This window comes from Muntiacus reevesi, chromosome 2 (assembly GCF_963930625.1).
Source record: "Muntiacus reevesi chromosome 2, mMunRee1.1, whole genome shotgun sequence".
Taxonomy (NCBI): Eukaryota; Metazoa; Chordata; class Mammalia; order Artiodactyla; family Cervidae; genus Muntiacus; species Muntiacus reevesi.
The window spans coordinates 282,306,380-282,324,236 of NC_089250.1; the positions used below are offsets into that span (position 1 = coordinate 282,306,380).

General features: G+C 47.3%; 1 pseudogene; it reads right to left on the reverse strand.

Moving 5' to 3' along the window:
* Window positions 1-3,040: 3,040 nt before the first annotated feature.
* LOC136161882 (histone-lysine N-methyltransferase PRDM9-like) lies at window positions 3,041-16,661 on the reverse strand (annotated as a pseudogene).
* Between the last annotated feature and the right edge of the window lie 1,196 nt (window positions 16,662-17,857).

The window sequence follows — 17,857 nt, forward strand, 5'->3', positions numbered from 1 at the left end:
GGTTTTGGAATCCTAAAAGGTTTGTACTGAATAAAACAACTCTCAACACCTGTATTATAATATTATTATGTCTGTACATATGAAGTAGAGACTTTCCAAAGAACGACAGAAGACAAATCTGAACATTCAGCACACTGGCACCAGTGGTGGGCGCTCCCCAAAAGATGCAACTAGTGGGGCAATTAGAACACTCGTCACCCTTTTCCCATAAGATTGTGGAATGGACGCTGACACTGGGGAATTGTTACAGGGAAGAACAATATCTGACTCCATGTTGACTGTTTTACTTTAACCTTTGCTTCCTGTTGGTCTGTTTGCTACAGGGATACTGTCCATACATAATGGCCTGCCTCAGGAAACCCCGCCCCTCTGCCTCTGTCCAGGACCTGTCCACCTGTGGATGGCTATAGCAGGGAGAAAGTAACACATCTCCTCCTGAGGCTGGCCATTCCAGATATTTGCCAGATTAATGGCCTTTTTACTGTATTTCCTCACCTCCCAGCTCTGTGTTCTATAAAAGACACTGGCATCCAGATCCTGACATGATGGTTTCTTGGAGATATTAGCCTGCTTTCTTCTCAGTCTTCTGGCTTTCCAAGTAAAGTTATATTCCTTGCCTCAGCACCTCGCTTCTGGCTTATCGGCCTGTTGTGAGGCATGCAGAGCGAGCTTGGACTTGGTAACAATCCCACATGCCTTGCAGTCAAAAAATCAAAACATAAAACGGAAGCAATATTGTAAGAGATTCAATAAAGACTCTGAATATGGACCATATAAAAAGATCTGAAACCAAAAACCAAAAGGAACTCAGTGGTTGTCTGAAATATTTAGAAAGGAGTTCGAGCCCCTCTTGCCCATACCCCATGAAGCCACAATGGACTGTTATCCCTGTCTATTCAGGACAGCCTCTCCAGACCCCAGGTGGAGGTGCTCTGCCCCCAATGCCCACCTGGGTCTCAGGGGTAGGAGAGACACAGCCGAGGAGGTGCCACAGAAGATGGGGAGTTTACGTGACTTCCCTTCCTGTAGGGAAACCAAGCCACAGACAAACACATTCCTTTAAGAAAGCATAGAAACCGGGAAATAATCGTGGGTGGTTATCACTGACATGGTTCATGTAGAGACGCTTCACAAGCCTGGGACACGGAGGGAACTGAGGGCTGTTGACCCGAGTCCTGGAGCTCGCACCCTCCGCCCCCCGCCCCGTGGCCCACTCTCCCCTTGGTGTCTTCTGGTGGCTGGGCGGACTTCAGCCTCCTGAACCCCTTCTGGAAGGATCAGGCCAGGGCAGAGGTCATTCACAGAGGGGAGAGTGTGGTTGACCTTAAGAACCCCATTGCCCCCACTCTGTGTTGGAGCTAGGTTCCAGGTCTGAGCAAGCGTGGCTTCCTGGTGCTGTCCCCACCCTCACTCACCCAGGGTGGGGGGCTTTGTGTCCACCTTGTCCCCTCGTGCAGCCTGGTCACCCCGGGACGCGTGCTGCGTGAGCGTCTGCACTGCTCACAGCGCACCCCGGGGTCCATCAGACTTCACTCATGAAAGGGAAGTGTAAGGATGAACTATTCCATGGTTAAGAATTTCAAGGTCGCGACAGCGTTGACCAGAGCGCTCAGGCACATGTACGAGGCCCATGCATAGAGAAGCCGCGGTGTGGGCTTCAAGGACCCTCCGTGTGGGGGTGGGATGGGGGCCGGACGGGGATTTCCTGCAAACGCGGCTCCAGGCTCTGTTCTCGGCAGGGGGACGACTGTGGGCCCTGCCTGTCTGTGGAGGGGCCCTGGGGCTGCCCAGCTCAGCAGGAACGGCAGGGGTGCGAAGGGAGGTCACCTTCCCTTAGCACACCTGACCTCACACCCCCTCATCAGGGCATCATAGTGCCTGAACAGCCCCTTCTTCGTCTAGCTCTGAAGACCTGGACGGTGTGGGGGCTGGAGGACATGCAAGAAACAAATTCTGTAAAGCAATTATCCTTCTATTAAAAAATAAAAAATATTAAGGAGAAAAACACAAAGGACAGCAAAGATGGGGCTTGCGTTCTCAGCCAGCTTCTGCCAGATTCCGCCTGTGCTGACACATCAGACCAAAATGCTGGTGCTCCCACCCTGTATCACAGATGAGAATAGAGACGCAGAGAGGTTGAGCATCTTGCCCCAGCTTAGCAGCTGCTGGGGGCAGGGCTGAGACCTGGACCCCTGTGGTCGCATCTGGAGTCCAGATGCTGTGATGACCCCGAGGGAGCGGCAAAGACCAGACGGCCCATGCTGAGTCAGGCTCGCGAGCACACACACACACACACACACACACACACACGCGCATGTGGCCTTCAACTTTGCGGCTACAGAAGTCAGAGGGAAGCAGAGGGTCACCAGGAGAGGCCAAAGGAGAGCCGGGGTCTATAAGGAGGAGAGGCCACACTTCCCAGGAGGCCGGAAATTCCCTTCCCTGGTGATTCTGATTCCACTCTGCATTCCTCTCCCTGGACCCAGGATTGACTGTCCAGTGACCTAACTGAGTTGGCTCCAGAATTATGCCTTCCCAGGGGTTCAGCTAACTGGACCCCAATGCTGTCAGTGTTAAGGGGGGAATGAGTACATAGTCTGGGATTCAGATTTGTTTGGAGACAAAATTTATTAGAAGAGGAGACCTAATAAACCACGAAGGCAATTGGCATGAACATCTCCAGAACACCTAAGGAACCCTTTGCGGTTTATATCCCTCCTCTCCTGTCATGAAAGTGGAAAGTCTATTTAACAAATAATTCTGTGCTTATCACACGCTTTCTTTAAAATATTTATTATATATTTATTTATTTGGCTCGGCTGTGTCTTAGTTGCAGCATGTGGGAGCTAGGTCCCCAAGCAAATATTGAACGTAGGTCTCTGCATTGGAGTTTTAACCCCTGGACCACTTGGGAATTCTCTCCTCATACTCGTGGGGACAGTAACGGGTCACAGGCCTCCTCTGAGGCGCCCTTAGAGCTGAGGCATGGGGTGGCTGCAGAAATCCTCCTGTGGCTAAGGTGTGGTTTGTTGCTCATGACTCACTCACACTCCCTGCAAACAGGGCTTCTCCCCCGTGTGTGTCCTCTGGTGTCTGATGAGGATGGACTTGTGACTGAAGCTTTGCCCACACTCCCTGCAAACATAGGGCTTCTCCCCTGTGTGTGTCCTCTGCTGTATGATGAAATCTGACTTCTGAATGAAGCTTTGCCCACACTCACCGCAAACATAGTTCTTCTCCCCTGTATATGTTCTCTTGTGTGAGATGAGATGGGTCTTCTGACTGAAGCTTCGCCCACGCTCCCTGCAAACATAGGGCTTCTACCCTGTGTGTGTCCTCTGGTGTTTGATGAGGGTTGATTTCTGACAGAAGCTTCGCCCACACTCCACGCAATCATAGGGCTTCTCCCCTGTGTGTGTCCTCTTGTGTGAGATGAGATTGGCCTTATGACTGAAGCTTCGCCCACACTCCCTGCAAACAAAGGGCTTCTCCCCTGTGTGTATCCTCTGGTGTGTGATGAGGACTGACTTATGACTGAAGCATCGCCCACACTCCCTGCAAACATAGGGCTTCTCCCCTGTGTGTGTCCTCTGGTGGCTTATGAGGAGGGACTTCTGTCTGAAGCTTCGCCCACACTCCCTGCAAACATAGGGCTTCTCCCCTGTGTGTATCCTCTGGTGTTTGATGAGGACTGACTTATCACTGAAGCTTCGCCCACACTCCCTGCAAACATAGGGCATCTCCCCTGTATGTATCCTCTGGTGTCTGATGAGGACTGACTTATCACTGAAGCTTCGCCCACATTCCCCACAAGCATAGGGCTTCTCCCCTGTGTGTATCCTCTGGTGTCTGATGAGGACTGACTTATCACTGAAGCTTCGCCCACACTCCCTGCAAACAAAGGGCTTCTCCCCCGTGTGTGTCCTCTGGTGTGTGATGAGATGGGCCTTCTGACGGAAGCTTCGCCCACACTCCCCACAAACATAGGGCTTCTCCCCTGTGTGTGTCCTCTGGTGTGTGATGAGATGGGACTTCCGATGGAAGCTTCGCCCACACTCCCCGCAAACATAGGGCTTCTTCCCTGTATGTGTCCTCTCGTGTGTGGTGAGACTTGACCTGTCCTTGGAGCCTTGCCCACACTCTCCGCATGTGACCCTCATAATCCCTGAGACCCCTGCCCCCGTGAGCAATGTGCCTGTGTCCTCTGGATTCAGTTTCTGGCTTGTGCCGGGCTCGTCTGTCATTCTCTCATGCACCCCAGAATCCCCCATTTGTCCTCTGGGTGAGTTGGAAGAGGCCCTTGAAATCCTCTTCAGCCTTACGCTTTTCAGCAATTGTTGGGGCCTGTCCTTGGCCTCGTGGCCCTCAGGTTTGTCGCTCGGGCTGTGTGGATTGGAATATCTCCGATTTTGACTGCCTGGGCAGGGATCCTCTGGTTGGAGGCGGTCTCTTTCAGATGGTCTCAGGAGGGTCTGAGAGGGGTGACTGCGTTGGATGTGTTGGCTGAGGAATTTCTGGCTGGAGAAGGCCAGAGAGCAGGAGGGACATGGGTGCATCTTGGGCTTCGGTTCTGCTGAAAGAGGAAGCTTTTGTCAGGTAGCTGGTTTGCCACGGTCAGGCCTTGTCCACTCATCATCTAAGTGTTGACAGTGCACGATCTGTCGCCCATCAAGTGCCTTTACAGTCCACTCTTCCATTCCACTGTTATTCTCTACATCTACAGAAATCCAGGAAGCGGGTGTCAAGGGCCTTTTCTACATATCACCCAGATAGGGACCTTCCAGCTGCATCAGAGGCAGCGTCTCTCCTGATAGAGATGGATCTGCAGGGACTTTCCCCGCGTGTAGGTGTCTGAAAAGTCACGTCACAGTGCCCCCAGATATCTACCCTACTGAGGGATAAGACTTGATGACTTAGGTGGAATCTCCTGAGTGGCTCCCTGTGAGGGGAAAGGGTCTATTAAGTTAGGGGAGCCTGGCCTGGAGCTCTCTGCATATGGGAGGCAGCACGGGGGGTGGTTAGAGCAGGTGTGGCTAATTCTGACTTTGTGGTTCCTTGTTCAAAGAGCAGCCTTTGTGCCGATCTCTGCAGGAAGTGGGTTTGAGCCTGGATGAGACCGAGCGGCCCAAGTCCCACTGACTACAGTTCTGGCTCCTGCTGCCCAAACTGGTTCACAAATTGCTCCTCTCTCAGTTTCCCATAAATCATAAAATAAAGGCATATCCTTTCTCCAGCCTCACCAGTACTCATACCTCATTTATTTCATTCAGGCTTAATCCACTTAACATGCACTAGGAATCCATGTTTAAATATACATGTCCAGTCAGACCCTTCACACCCTCACTCCCAAGCATCTTCAGACAGCCCACTCTCCCCTCATGTCTGGCAATGAACTGATCTCTGAGGGGACTCCCCGCTACTGCCTCTTCCCAAAAGTGAACCAAAGGATCGTCTTAGCACAGAGAACATGCTGCTTGCAGCTGAAAGCCTGGCGGTTGTTCTGTGTCACCCAGGAGGACCTCTGGGGCCTGCACGTGGACACAGGCCCTGAGGCTTCCGTGTCCCGTCGAGCCTCCTTCCTCTCCTTCTGTGCTTCCTCCTGCGACCCCTGGCATGGCCTCGCTTCCCGGTCCTGGGGCTGCGGCACGGGCTGCTCCCCTGCCTGGAATCCTTCCCCGCAGGTCTTATCTCTGCAGAGACCCTGTCGCACCGTCCTGCACCACACCCCACCCTCTGCTCACGCTGATCCGAGGCACGTTCCCTGCGCTGGTTTTCCTCAGCACCAGCCCCTGTCTGGTGTGAAGCCCCTGCTGCCCCAGGGCAGTGGTTCTGTCTGTTTCGGGGCGTGGAGCCCCGTCTGTCACAGAGCGTGAACTCACATGACAAAAGACTGGAACAGGAACTGAATGCGCATCACTGTACACGTGTCGCTTAGAAATGGGAGGAAATGAAGAAGAAACAAATAAAGGGCAGAGAGGTGGTAGGTGCTCGAAATGTTGCTTTTTGCTTCTCAGCCTTTTAGCAGAAGGTGATGTTGCACATTTTTTTGCATGAAATATTGAAAATTAGAACTAACATTTTCAATATAAAATCTCTCCTAACAGTCATATGAAAAGAATCAAATTCTGAGGCATTTTAATTGCAACTCAACTGACTTAGGACTGGATTGTCCTCTGCTTCGAAATCGGACCACGGAGGCTCCCAGGATGGGGTGGGGTGCTGGAAGAGGGGAGACACTCACCTCTCCCGGTCGCGAGCTCACTCTTCCCCCTGCTCTTCCGCTTGATGCCAAGGTCCTGACCGTACTCGTCCCCGTACCAGACCAGCAGCTCACAGCCCGGCCTGACCACCCGGCAGGTTCGGTAGAAGATCTGCCCGTGATACTGGAAGGCCACCAGGTTCTGCTCCTCGTCGTCCCGGGCACAGTTCACATACCTGGGGTCGAGGCCGGGAAAGGGAAAGAAACCTCAGGTGACGAGTGCCCTCCACTCTCCGCCCATGCCCAGCTCCTTGCCTTCCGCCTCTGAGGCCGCCCCTCATGTGGACCTTCTGTTCACACCTTGGACCAGGCCATGTGAATTCCCATGCTTTTCTCTCCTTACCTAAGTAGCCATTTTCCGGAGCCCAGTTCCAGACTCATCTCCACCTGGAATGTCCGTGAGGCTGGTGACCTCCAGCTCCTCTAAACTCTGAGTTAAGTTCTCTTTCATCCACAGGACTTGGTGCATCTTGGCTAACATGCAGCCCTCAGCACTCACCCCAGCCTGCCTTCTCTGCCGAGTCTTTCTGCCATCTCCCCACGTGTATCCAGGGTCCTATTCGCTTGCCCACCCACTCCCACATATACTTGGAGAGAGCTCTGATATAGCTTGAGACACGGAACAGTAATAGTTTGTTCACTGTCTGCCTGCCCTGATGAAAGGAGAGGCCCTCAGAGAATGGCCCTGCTCAGGGCCAAGCTGCCCCCCATTCCTTCCCAGGCCTCAGGGCCCACCTCTCACTGGAACCAATCCTGAGGAGGTTTTTGCCCACAGAGAGTCAAGGTCTCCTGTGTTAGGTCATCCTGGCGTGTGCATTTACTCAAAGATAGAAAATATAAGGTTACTGTTCCTAAAATCAATTGGCTAATATCTGTCTGCAGTATGTTCTCCAAAAGGACATGGGTTGTGTGATCTGCTTCAGTAGCGAAGTTCACTGTCTAAACTGCACGATAAAGGGCGTGAGAAGTGTTCACTAAGTGAGTTAAAGTGTTCCTGGTGAATCTAGATGCTTCAAGTTGTTTTCAAGTCCACCAGTTTTGTTCAGCATATAGACTTGTATCTTGACGGCACATGCCATATTTTTATTTCCTTCTTTTTAGTGTCTTTTGAAATGAAAGAGTATGGTATTGAGGGAAAAGAGTAAGGAAGATGTGAAAGCTTTTGAGGGAGCCGGGTTGAGAAGGAAAGGGGCGTGGGATGGAGGGAGTCTCAATGTCTACACACTGCAGACTCACTGCACTCACCTCATCCAGTTGGCCCAAGACGTGTCCTTTCCATCCACATACTCGTAGCAGTTCCTCCCTTTGGTGATCTGAGGGTCAGAGAAAGAGTTACAAGCTTTCCTCTTTTTTTTTTTTTTTTTTTGGTAGGAAGCAATAGAAGAGCTATTTCCTTGTGTAGTCATTGGTGCTTTTCAGCCTGCATGGATTCAACTGCCAGTCGGACCACACGGTAAGCTCCTTACTCATCATTCCAAGTCTGAGTCCCTTGATTCATTGAAGGCAAGGGCTCCACAAGGGAGGAGTCACTTCTGTGTATCTCTACACTGTGCTCCCACCTCTCCTCTGACCTTAGAGAGAGGTCTCAGTGTCTGTACACTGTGTTCCCACCTCTCCTCTGACCTTTAGATAGATGCCATGAGTGTCTGTACACTGTGGTCCCACCTCTCCTCTGACATTTAGATGGAAGTCCTGTGGTCACGCCCACGGCACACAGTACACAGGGCTGACTGTGTCATTGACGACCATGTTATCACCATCTGCATCCTCATATGTAGACATGAAATACCCACCACCACGTACAAGTGATTAGAGGCCAGAGGACAGGGAAACGGGTGCTTCTCACCAGCGAGGCGTATCCACTGTTGGCGGCCTCTTCATCGTCTGTGATCTGGCCCTCATAGGGGCCAAAGTGCAGGCCCAGCGGCAGATCGGAAGCCTCGTTCCACACTCCAAGCCCAGCGTCAGGGATGCCCGACAGTCTGATGCTTAACCCAGGGGGCAGCGTGAGGACTGAGTGATTGGCATGCCCCTTTTCCACTGCACAGTCCTTTACAAATGTTGGGGGCCCATGGGCAGCACAGCTGTCGATGAAGAAGTTCTGACACTCCTCACAATCTGGAGGTGAGAACAGGGATGAGAGGAGGTACAGTGATGTTTCTGGTTGTAAAGACCTTCATAAAGAACTAGGGCATTCATGGCATTTGTCCTCGATCCTGCACCCGAAGTCATAGAGGAAGGGGATGGCCGGTGGACTAAATGGTGAGGTGAGGTTAGTGGACCAAGGCCTCATTGCCCCTTCTCCGTGAGTGGGCCAGCGGGGTCACTCACAGAGGTAGTCGTCATCCTGGGGCTCGCTGACCTCTTGGTACACGTGGCCCTTTCTTTCCCGTAGCCTGTACCTCTTCATTCCAGTCTCCTTTCTTCTGAGTTCTAAGATGGAGAACAGAAGCTAAGGAAGGCTGGTGGGGTCTGGGGAGTTAGTCCCATTTTATCAGAAAGTGTGAGATCTCCTACCTGTCCATCTCTACACTTTGTTAAAATTTTCTTATATGTATTTTTCAAACTTTTACTTTCGTAATTTTATGTTTTCATGTTCCATTATTTATTTCTCGGCCAGACTGCATTGCTTGTGGGATCTTAGTTCCCTGACCAGGAATGGAACTCACACCTCCTGCAGTGGAAGCGTGGAGTCTTCACCTCTTAACCACCAGGGAGTCCCTTCTCTATGTTTTCTTTCTTCTCCCTTTAAATACAGTTTCAAGAGACTGAGGCGCCACTGACCACAGATGCCCAGTTCAGTGATAGCTTCCTGCACTTCCCATTAGTAGGTTTAACTTCCCAACCTTCCGACTTAGGTAATAGTTCATCGACACATCTACTCAGAAAATATGTGTTAAGCGCACATGACAAGTAAGGCATTGAGCAGAGGTCTGGGCATGAACACTAACAAAGCATGGTTCCTCTTATCACAGTTGCATTTATTGAACTACTTGTATGTGTCAGACTTTTGCATTTAATGTAAGGTTTTCAAGCACTGTATGAGTCATGTATCCTTATCCTCACTTTACAGATAGCATTCAGGATCTCAGAAATTGTATAAGATTTTCCCAAGGCCCCAGTGCTAACTTCATGTCTCAGGTCAGTCCAGCTTAAACCCCGCCTACCCAAAGTCCCTGCCACACACCTAGGCCATGCTTATTAGTTTTTCTACAGGAATTAGAGGAACTAATTACAGGAATTCCCCAAATTTCTCTTACCGACTTTTTGTCTGGGGTGCTGTCCAGGGGTCCTTGCTTTTCTGTGATGGGGCACTGGATTCTGAGCCTGCTTGGAGCCACTTGTCTTCAGCGATTCTGCTGCTCCCGGCAATTCCTTCAAACAAGATTCATTACTTAATGGTGCCCTGGACATTCTCTTCCATGTGAGTAAAAGACAACATGCATTTCTTTAGTTCTTTAGGACTTTATGAAGTGTTTTCACATGCATGACTTTAGTTAATACTTTGACAATTCTTGGAAATACCTGATATGGGGGGAAGGGGTCTGAACACTGGAGTGTAAAATAAGGACCTACGTGGATAGTGAATCAAAACTAGAATTCATATCTTAAGGTTCTTCCCCTTCAACTTTCTGCATAAAAGTGAGAGCAAGGCAGGGAGAAAAGCTGGAGGTCAGGGAAAGAAGAGGGTAAGGGCTGGTAGAGAGATCCTGAGGGTTTCTCTTAATAGTGGCCCTTTGACGGACGAGGACGTATGGAAAATTACAGAGGGGACAAAACACATGTGGAAAACAAGGTGACAAAGCAGTGAGATTAAGAGGAGAAAAGACGATCGGCCGAATCACATTTAGACAAGAAAGAAAATGAGATGAAAGCTGCAGGTTGCCATGTCCTAGCGACAATGTTTGGAATTAAAGTAGCCGGTCTCGTCAATTCTCCTCGAACAAGGCTGTATGACTAGCTGGTTCTACTCAGTTTCCTGATCCATGAATTGGTATACAGGCTAATTCTTAATATTATAGTGGACATGAAATTTAATAACCTTCAACAAATTGTTGTGTGAAGTATTTACTACAGTAAGAACGTGAACGTACATCCCTTACGTATCAATTTATTCCCTAAACTGCCACTATATTTAAAGTGCAACTCACAGATACTATCTTCAGCATCCTTTGACCTTTCTACTCCTAGATGAATGCTTAAATGTGGAGTCACTCACTCACGAACCATTCAGGGGGCACTTAGGGGCTTTGAGGTGGGCCTGGACTTCTGAGAACTAATGGGTGTGGGCTAGGATCTCAAACCTCACAACACAGGGGCAGGCTAAACAAATGATTACAAACAGGAGAGTTGCTAATTAGAGCTCAGTGGAAGGAGTTGTTACTCCCTCCTACAAGAATGACCATTTGAAATGATGCCCAGATGATGAGTTTCTACTCAAAAGCAGGTAATCTATGTGAAGTCCTTCTGTTATTTTCTTATTTGTTGCTTTTCAGTCATAAACCTGAGGCTTATCAGGGTTGCAAGTTGCTTCCTCATATTGGAGTGGGAGGCTCTGAGGTAGGGATCCTGTCTCCTTCTTCATCTTGGACTGTCCACTCTACAAACTGCCCAGCATATCTTTAAGCTTCTTCATCTTGGACAGTCCACTCTACAAACTGCCCAGCATGTCCTTAAGCTTCCCTTATTCAGATGTCTTAGCATATGCCTCCCTAGCAAAGCACAAAAAACTGAGGTTGAAAACATGTCTCAGATGAGTGATATAAAGATGTATGAATAAGCTTCATAGAACTATGGAAGTTTTAATCAGTTTGTAAGGTGTTTAGAGAATGTGCATTGGTTTACATTACACTACCAGTGATACTGTGGTCTCAGGTATATAATCAAATGTTTCTTACCTTTTTTTTTTTTTTTTGTATCTATAATGGTGATAGCTCTATACCTACTTATAGGTACTGTAGGATTGATTTAAGGTTTAAGCAAGTTTATTCACATAAAATACTTGAAGTCTAAAATATTATGAAAATAATGTAACAACAGAACAACCTACTACTGCTGTTGTTCTTACTAACTGCAAAGATGGTGATGATATCAGACATTGTGCTAAAGACTCAGGACAGGAAGGCAGCGGTCTCCAGGATCTCTGTGTTTTCTGCTATTCTCACCCGTGACTCGATCCATGAGGAGGTTATTTTGTCAACAGGATTTGGGAAATACTCACTTTCTGGTGTTTACTGTGCTCCACTCTGAAGGGCATCGAAGAAGGTTTACCTAGAAAACGATGAGAATCAGTGTTTTGGTTGGGAAATGTTTCCAAACTCTGGGTATTCTAATTAAGGACACATAATTCTAAGCCAGAGAGTGACAAAGACAATGATTACCAAAGGAGGAATGGAAAATGATTTCTGTATCATCAACTCCCATGGTTCCACTGGGAGTATTACATAGTTTTCTTAAAATTAAAAAAATATATGAAACTTCATCCGTGCCTCATCTGATTTTCATAAAATATCTAATAAATTTAATAGTCTTTCATGACAAAAGTTCTCAACAATGTAGGAATAGGAGGAAGTGACTGCAATATAATAAAGGTCATATATTGAAAGTCTACCTCTAACATCATAGTCATCAGTGATAAAGATCAAGAAGAAAAGCCAAGGATGCCCGTTATCAAATTTGTGTTCACCATAATATTAGAACTCCTAGCCAGTGCTGTAGGTTAGAAATGGAAACAAAAGGCTTCCATTTGGAAAGAAAGAAGTAAAATTATGTCTGCTCACAGGGGCATGGTTTTATGTGCAGAAAAATCTTTAAATCCACAAACACAAAATTCCTGCAGAGAAAGTTGCACGGTACAAAATCAACACTCAAATATCTTTCCATGCATGAAGAATGACCATTTCACAAAGGAAAATAAGAAAACAATACTATTTATTTTTTATTTTTTTAAAGCTATATTCAAGAGCTAAATTATAAAAAAATATTTATTTTTATTTCTTTGTTTTTTCCAGGACTTTTGTTGCGGCATGTGGGATCTAGTTCCCTGACTAGGGACTGAACGCAAGTTCTCTGCATTGGGAGTGTGGAGTCCTAGCCACTGATCAAAGAATCTTATTTATAATAGCATTGAGAAGAATGAAGTAATTAGGAATAAACTTAAGGAGATGAAAGACTCATATGTTGAAAACTACAAAATATTGCTGAAAGGAATCTGACATAAATAATCGATAGGTGTCTCATGTTTATGGATTTAGAGGCTTAATATTATTAAGCTGTTCATACTACCCAAAGCAATTTAAACATTCAATGCAATTCCTATTAAAATCCCAATGGAAGTTTTTTCAGATATAGAAAATCCATCCAACAGTTAACACGGAATCTCAGAGCACCCCAAACTGGCAAAGCAATCTTAGAAAGAACAGCAAAGCTGGAGGCCTCTGATTTCAGAACACACTACAAAGGTACAGGAGCCAAAAGAGTGTGGATTTGGCAAAACATGTGTGCTTAGCTGCTCAGTCTTCTTGACTTTCTGTGACCTTTTGGACTGTAGCCCTCCAGGCTCCTCTGTCCAGGGGATTTCTCAGGCAAGAATACTGGACAGGGTTGCCATTGCCTTCTCCAGGGGATCTTCTTAACTCATGGATTGAACCCACATCTCCTGTGTCTCCTGCACTGAAGGCAGATTCTTCACCTGCTGAGCCACTGAGGAAGCTGGCTGGCATAAAGACAGATATGTCAATCAATGGAACAGAATAGACAGCCAGAAATCAACTCTTGGATACATGGTCTAATGATCTTCATCTAGCGTGTCAAGATAATGGGGAAAGCTTAATCCCTGTAATGAATGGTGCTGGGGAAACAAAATAACCATATGCAAAGTAATGAACATCTTACATCTTGAAGAAAAATCAACTCAGAATGGATTAAAGACATTTATGCAAGACTTGATAAGACCCTTAGAAGACAACAAGGGTGAAGCTTCACGACACTGATTCAGCAATGATTTCTTAGATATGGTGCCAAGTGCACAAGTATTAGTAACAAAGTAAAAATAGAGAAATGAGATTAATCTTAAAACCTCTGTGCAGCAAAGGACACTGAACAGAGTTGAAAAGGCCACCGACATGATGGTAGAAAATATTTATAAAATCTGCACCTGATAAGGGGTTATTAAGCATACACCAGTTTGAAGGCTACCTATAAGCCAGGAAGAAAATCTGATGGACCATGATGGCACCTTGATATCAAATTTCCATGTTCCAGGATTGTAAGAAAACAAATTTCTGTGGTTTAAGGAATGCAGTCTGTTTTGTTATGGCAGTCTGCACTGACTAACAGTGAGAGAAGGAATTGAATAGACAATTCTCCAGAGAAAATACACAATGGCCAACAAATATATGAAAAGATTCTCAATATTACTAATCGGTATGGAAATACAAATTGAAACCTTCTGGGATGGGCAATATGTATAAGAAGACAATAACAAGTTTGGTAAGGATATGGAGAAATTGGAACCCTTATACACTATTGTTGGCAATGTAAAATGTTGCAAGCTTTCTAGAAAAGACTATGGAGTTTCCACAGAAAATTAGAAGTGTTGTATGATCTAGCAACCCAACACAAGAGTGGGTTTCCATAAAAAATTGAAAGCAAGATAATGAGTAAATAGTGGGCACATGTATAGTCATTGCCGCATTATTCCCAATGGGCAAGATGTGTGAGCATTCTAAATGTTCATTGGTGGATAAAAGACAAAGATTATATATAAGATATATGTTATAGCTCTTATATCCACATGCACACAACGGAATGTTTTGAAGCCTTAAAAAAGATTTCTGTCATATGCTACATGGATGGGCCTTGATGATATTATACTAAGTGAAATGAACCAATCAAAAAAGACAAATATGGCCTGATTCCACTTCTCTGAGGTATCTAAATTAAATCCATGGAAAGAGAAAATATAATCGTGGTTGCCAAGGGCTATGAGGAGGAAGGATTGGAGAATTGTTCCTCAGTGGATTAGGGCTTCAGTTACACAAGATGTAACACTTCTACAGATTTGTTGTACAGCAATGTGTATATATAATCCCGGTGGCTCAGGGGTAAAAAGTCCACCTGCAATGCAGGAGATGCAACAGATGCAGGCTCAATCCCTGCGTTGGGAAGATCACCTGGAGCAGGACATGGCAACCCATCCCAATATTCTTGCCTAGAGAATCCCATGAACAGAGGAGCCTGGTGGGCTCCAGTCTATGGGTACGCAGAGTCAGCCATGACTGAGAGATTAGCACTGTGGCCACTAACACTAACGTGTACATAGTTAGCAGCGGTGTGCCATACACTCAGAAACTGTTAAAAAGGTAAATAAAGACGAGCAGGCGTATGGTGAACCGAGGCGTATGTATTCCCTAAGAATCTCTCCTTTTGTCAAAACCTTTGCAGACAACCAAATGTTTGGTTTTCATGTCCCTTTCACTAGTTTTAATAACCTAAGGGAACAGAGGGACGTCCCTGGTGCACAGTGGATGAGAATCTGCCTGCCAGTGCAGAGGACACAGGTTCGATGGCTGGTCCAGGGAGATGCCACTTTCTGCGGGGCAGCTAAGCCTTTTTTTTCAAAAACTCCAGAGCCTGCACGTGCTCTGCAACGAGAAGACAGTCACCGCAACCAGAGAAAGCCCATGCACAGCAACAAAGACCCAGTGCAGCCAAAACTAAATAAGTAATTTTTTAATATCTGGGAGAACAGAAATCCATAGATGGAGAATCATAGAACTATCTAAATTGTTTCTCCAGTCTAGGCAGATTAACTCTTCTAAACTGAGCAGCAGAAGAGGAAGTGAGCTGCTTACTTCTATTTTATAATAGGTGTACTTCATTTTATTTACCTGATGCCTTCTCTGGTCAGTGAAATGTGGGAAAGATCATGGAGAATAAATAGTTCTCTCAAACCCTTTCCCAGAATCAAAATAAAGAATTAGTTTTACCTTAGGGTAAAAAGAGCATGAGTTTTATTTTGTATACATATATACATAATGTATCTTGAAATAATATGTTAATCATTTCCTCTTTCAAGGGATTTAATGCAATAACCAATAACCAATCTGTTTGGTGAATTTATTTCTAAAGGATCTTTAACTGCCTTTCACTAAGAATGTTTAGCAAAAATAATTCTTTTTAAAAATAATGATAAATTTTAACCATAAAACTTTTGAGAATTACACTGGAAAACCTATACATTCATCTTCATTCAGGCTAATGTCAATATTCAGCCACAGCCACTTGGGAATGCTGAAAATTATGTTTTCCTTGCTACTGGCTAAGATGTAGTTGAGACCTAAGCCCAGGCTGGTTTCAGGAAGACACGTCCACACCCTCCTGGCCTCTCACCTTGCTGCCTTGGTGTCCATTCTTCATCAGAATCCTCAGTGTCATCTCCCTGGGGCTTGATGGCCTGCCTGCGGGGATGCATGAAATCTGGTCGAGTGGCTCTGAAACCTGGAAAGAAGCAAAATATTTGTTCTAAGAAGGGGAAACAAAGCATAGAAGCAATGGAAAGTGTCACAGAGTCACGGAATCTGTGGGATGTGTTGGGAGAATATAGAACAAGGCAAGAGGTGAGCTCTGCACTGCAGGTCACCCTCCCTCTGGTACAGAACTGCAAACATTTCCTCCAGGTTTGTCTCCACACAAAAGGGAACTGTGAGCAGGTGAAGCCACCTAAGAGCAGGCCAAGTGAACCCTGAGGGTGAAGACCTGTTTCATGTTTCCCCGGCTCACAGGCGCCCAGCACTTCCTGTTACCTATAGCAATCAGTGCTTCGTAGTTTCTTTTCACATTCCTATATCGGATTTTTTCCCATTCTCCCATCTCTTCCCATTCCTCCTTGGAGAAGAATACGGAGATGTCTTTGAAAGCATCTTTGGCCTAAGGAAAATAATAGATTTCATCAGTGATTTACCAATCTAAGTCAGACCTTAGCGCTGAGCCTTCTCCTCCACCTTTTGTGCAGGGAGAAGCCTGAAGCTCCTGGATGGTCTGTGTGAGACAGGGATGAAGACTTTCCTTCCCGACTGTGTCCTCCTTAACTGAACAAACTGAGCATTTTCCTAGCTCTCCCTGGACACAGTGCAGTTGAGAAGCTAGTGTCCTGTTTTGTCCCACTCCACCCCACCATCTCAGACAGGACCAGGTATTCCCATCCTGTGTACAGTCACAGGGACGTTCACTCAGCTTTCAAGGCAAGCAGTCTGTGGTGCTTCAGGGACCAGCGCCATGTCCTTCCTATAGAGCTGACTTTGAGCCCAGCTTTGCCGACTCCACCGCTCACCGTGGGCTTCCGCTCTGTTCTCCCGGCATTTCCCTCAGTGCTCTCCTCTGGAGACCTGTTCGGCCTCATGGCCATTGGAGTGCTCAAGGCCAAGGTGCCTGTGGAAGAAGAAGGTGCTGAGATAGCCCAGACCAGTGTCCAGAGCCTGAGCTGCCTGCCTTGGGTGGAGTGTCCAGGGCAGTAAGGCGAGGGGAAAGTCAGGGTGAGGGTATTGGTGGGATGGACGGATCCTGACTAGATATGACAGATCAGCCTAATATGAACTAGATTTGGTTTCTTTGCTTCCCCTACAATTCAACCCCTCTGAGGGATGGCACTGGGAGGGATGTGACTGTGGGTGACGGAGGGATTCTCGAGGAGACCCGGAAACCCCTAACTGCTGTACTGGGGTCAGGCTGAAATCAGGGCTCTGTTCCAGTGAAGCAGAGGGAATGTTTCTCCAAGAAGGGTTTTGAGGATCTCCTCCTGGGGACTCAGAAAAATCTGGGCATAACGTAGGTTCTACGTCTAAGGGAGAAGTCGCTCGGCTTGAGGAGATCTGGGTCCCACGGGCTGAAGTAACTGGGGTCCTCAGTCAGAGGGGACTGGGGATCTTTTGTCTGATGTAGAATGCGCAGGGTGAGAAAACTTGGGATCTGTGAGGCTGAGGAAATCGGGGGTTTCTTACTAAGGGATTTTAGGGCTCAGATAGGCAGTACAGTTAGGGTCTTGAGGAGGAAGAGGTTTAAGAGCTCCCAGGCGGAGGTATTCAGGGTCTCCGAGGTTTAGGAAATTTGGTCTCTTTGCGGGTGGTATTTTGGGGGTGCCTCAGGCTGAGGGGATCTGTGGTTAATCTAGGTATTTGAGGGTCTTAGCACTAGGGGATTTGGGGTTTCCGTGGGTGAAGGAACTTGTAATCCCTGAAGCTGACGAGACGCAAGCCCCCTTCAGATTAGGACTCAGGTTACTCAAAGCTGACAGGATTTCGGGCCTCCCACCCTGGAATTTGAAGCCATTAGGCTAACGGTTTATGATGGCTGCCCAGGACGCGTTCCCTTCAGCCTCCCCGCTGTCCTGCCACACTGCACACCCTGTCCCCAGTAACGCTAGAGGTTCAGCGAAGTCCAGTCCTTCGGCGCTGAGGTGAAGTGACGGGCCAGGAGCCTGCCTCTACCCTGTCAGGCACAAGCGACCAATCGGCGTGGTGACTGAGGCGGTCTGGCCAATAGGCGCCCGGAGGGTGGGGAGCACGATGGAGGCCCCGCCCCACCGCTCGGGGATTGGCT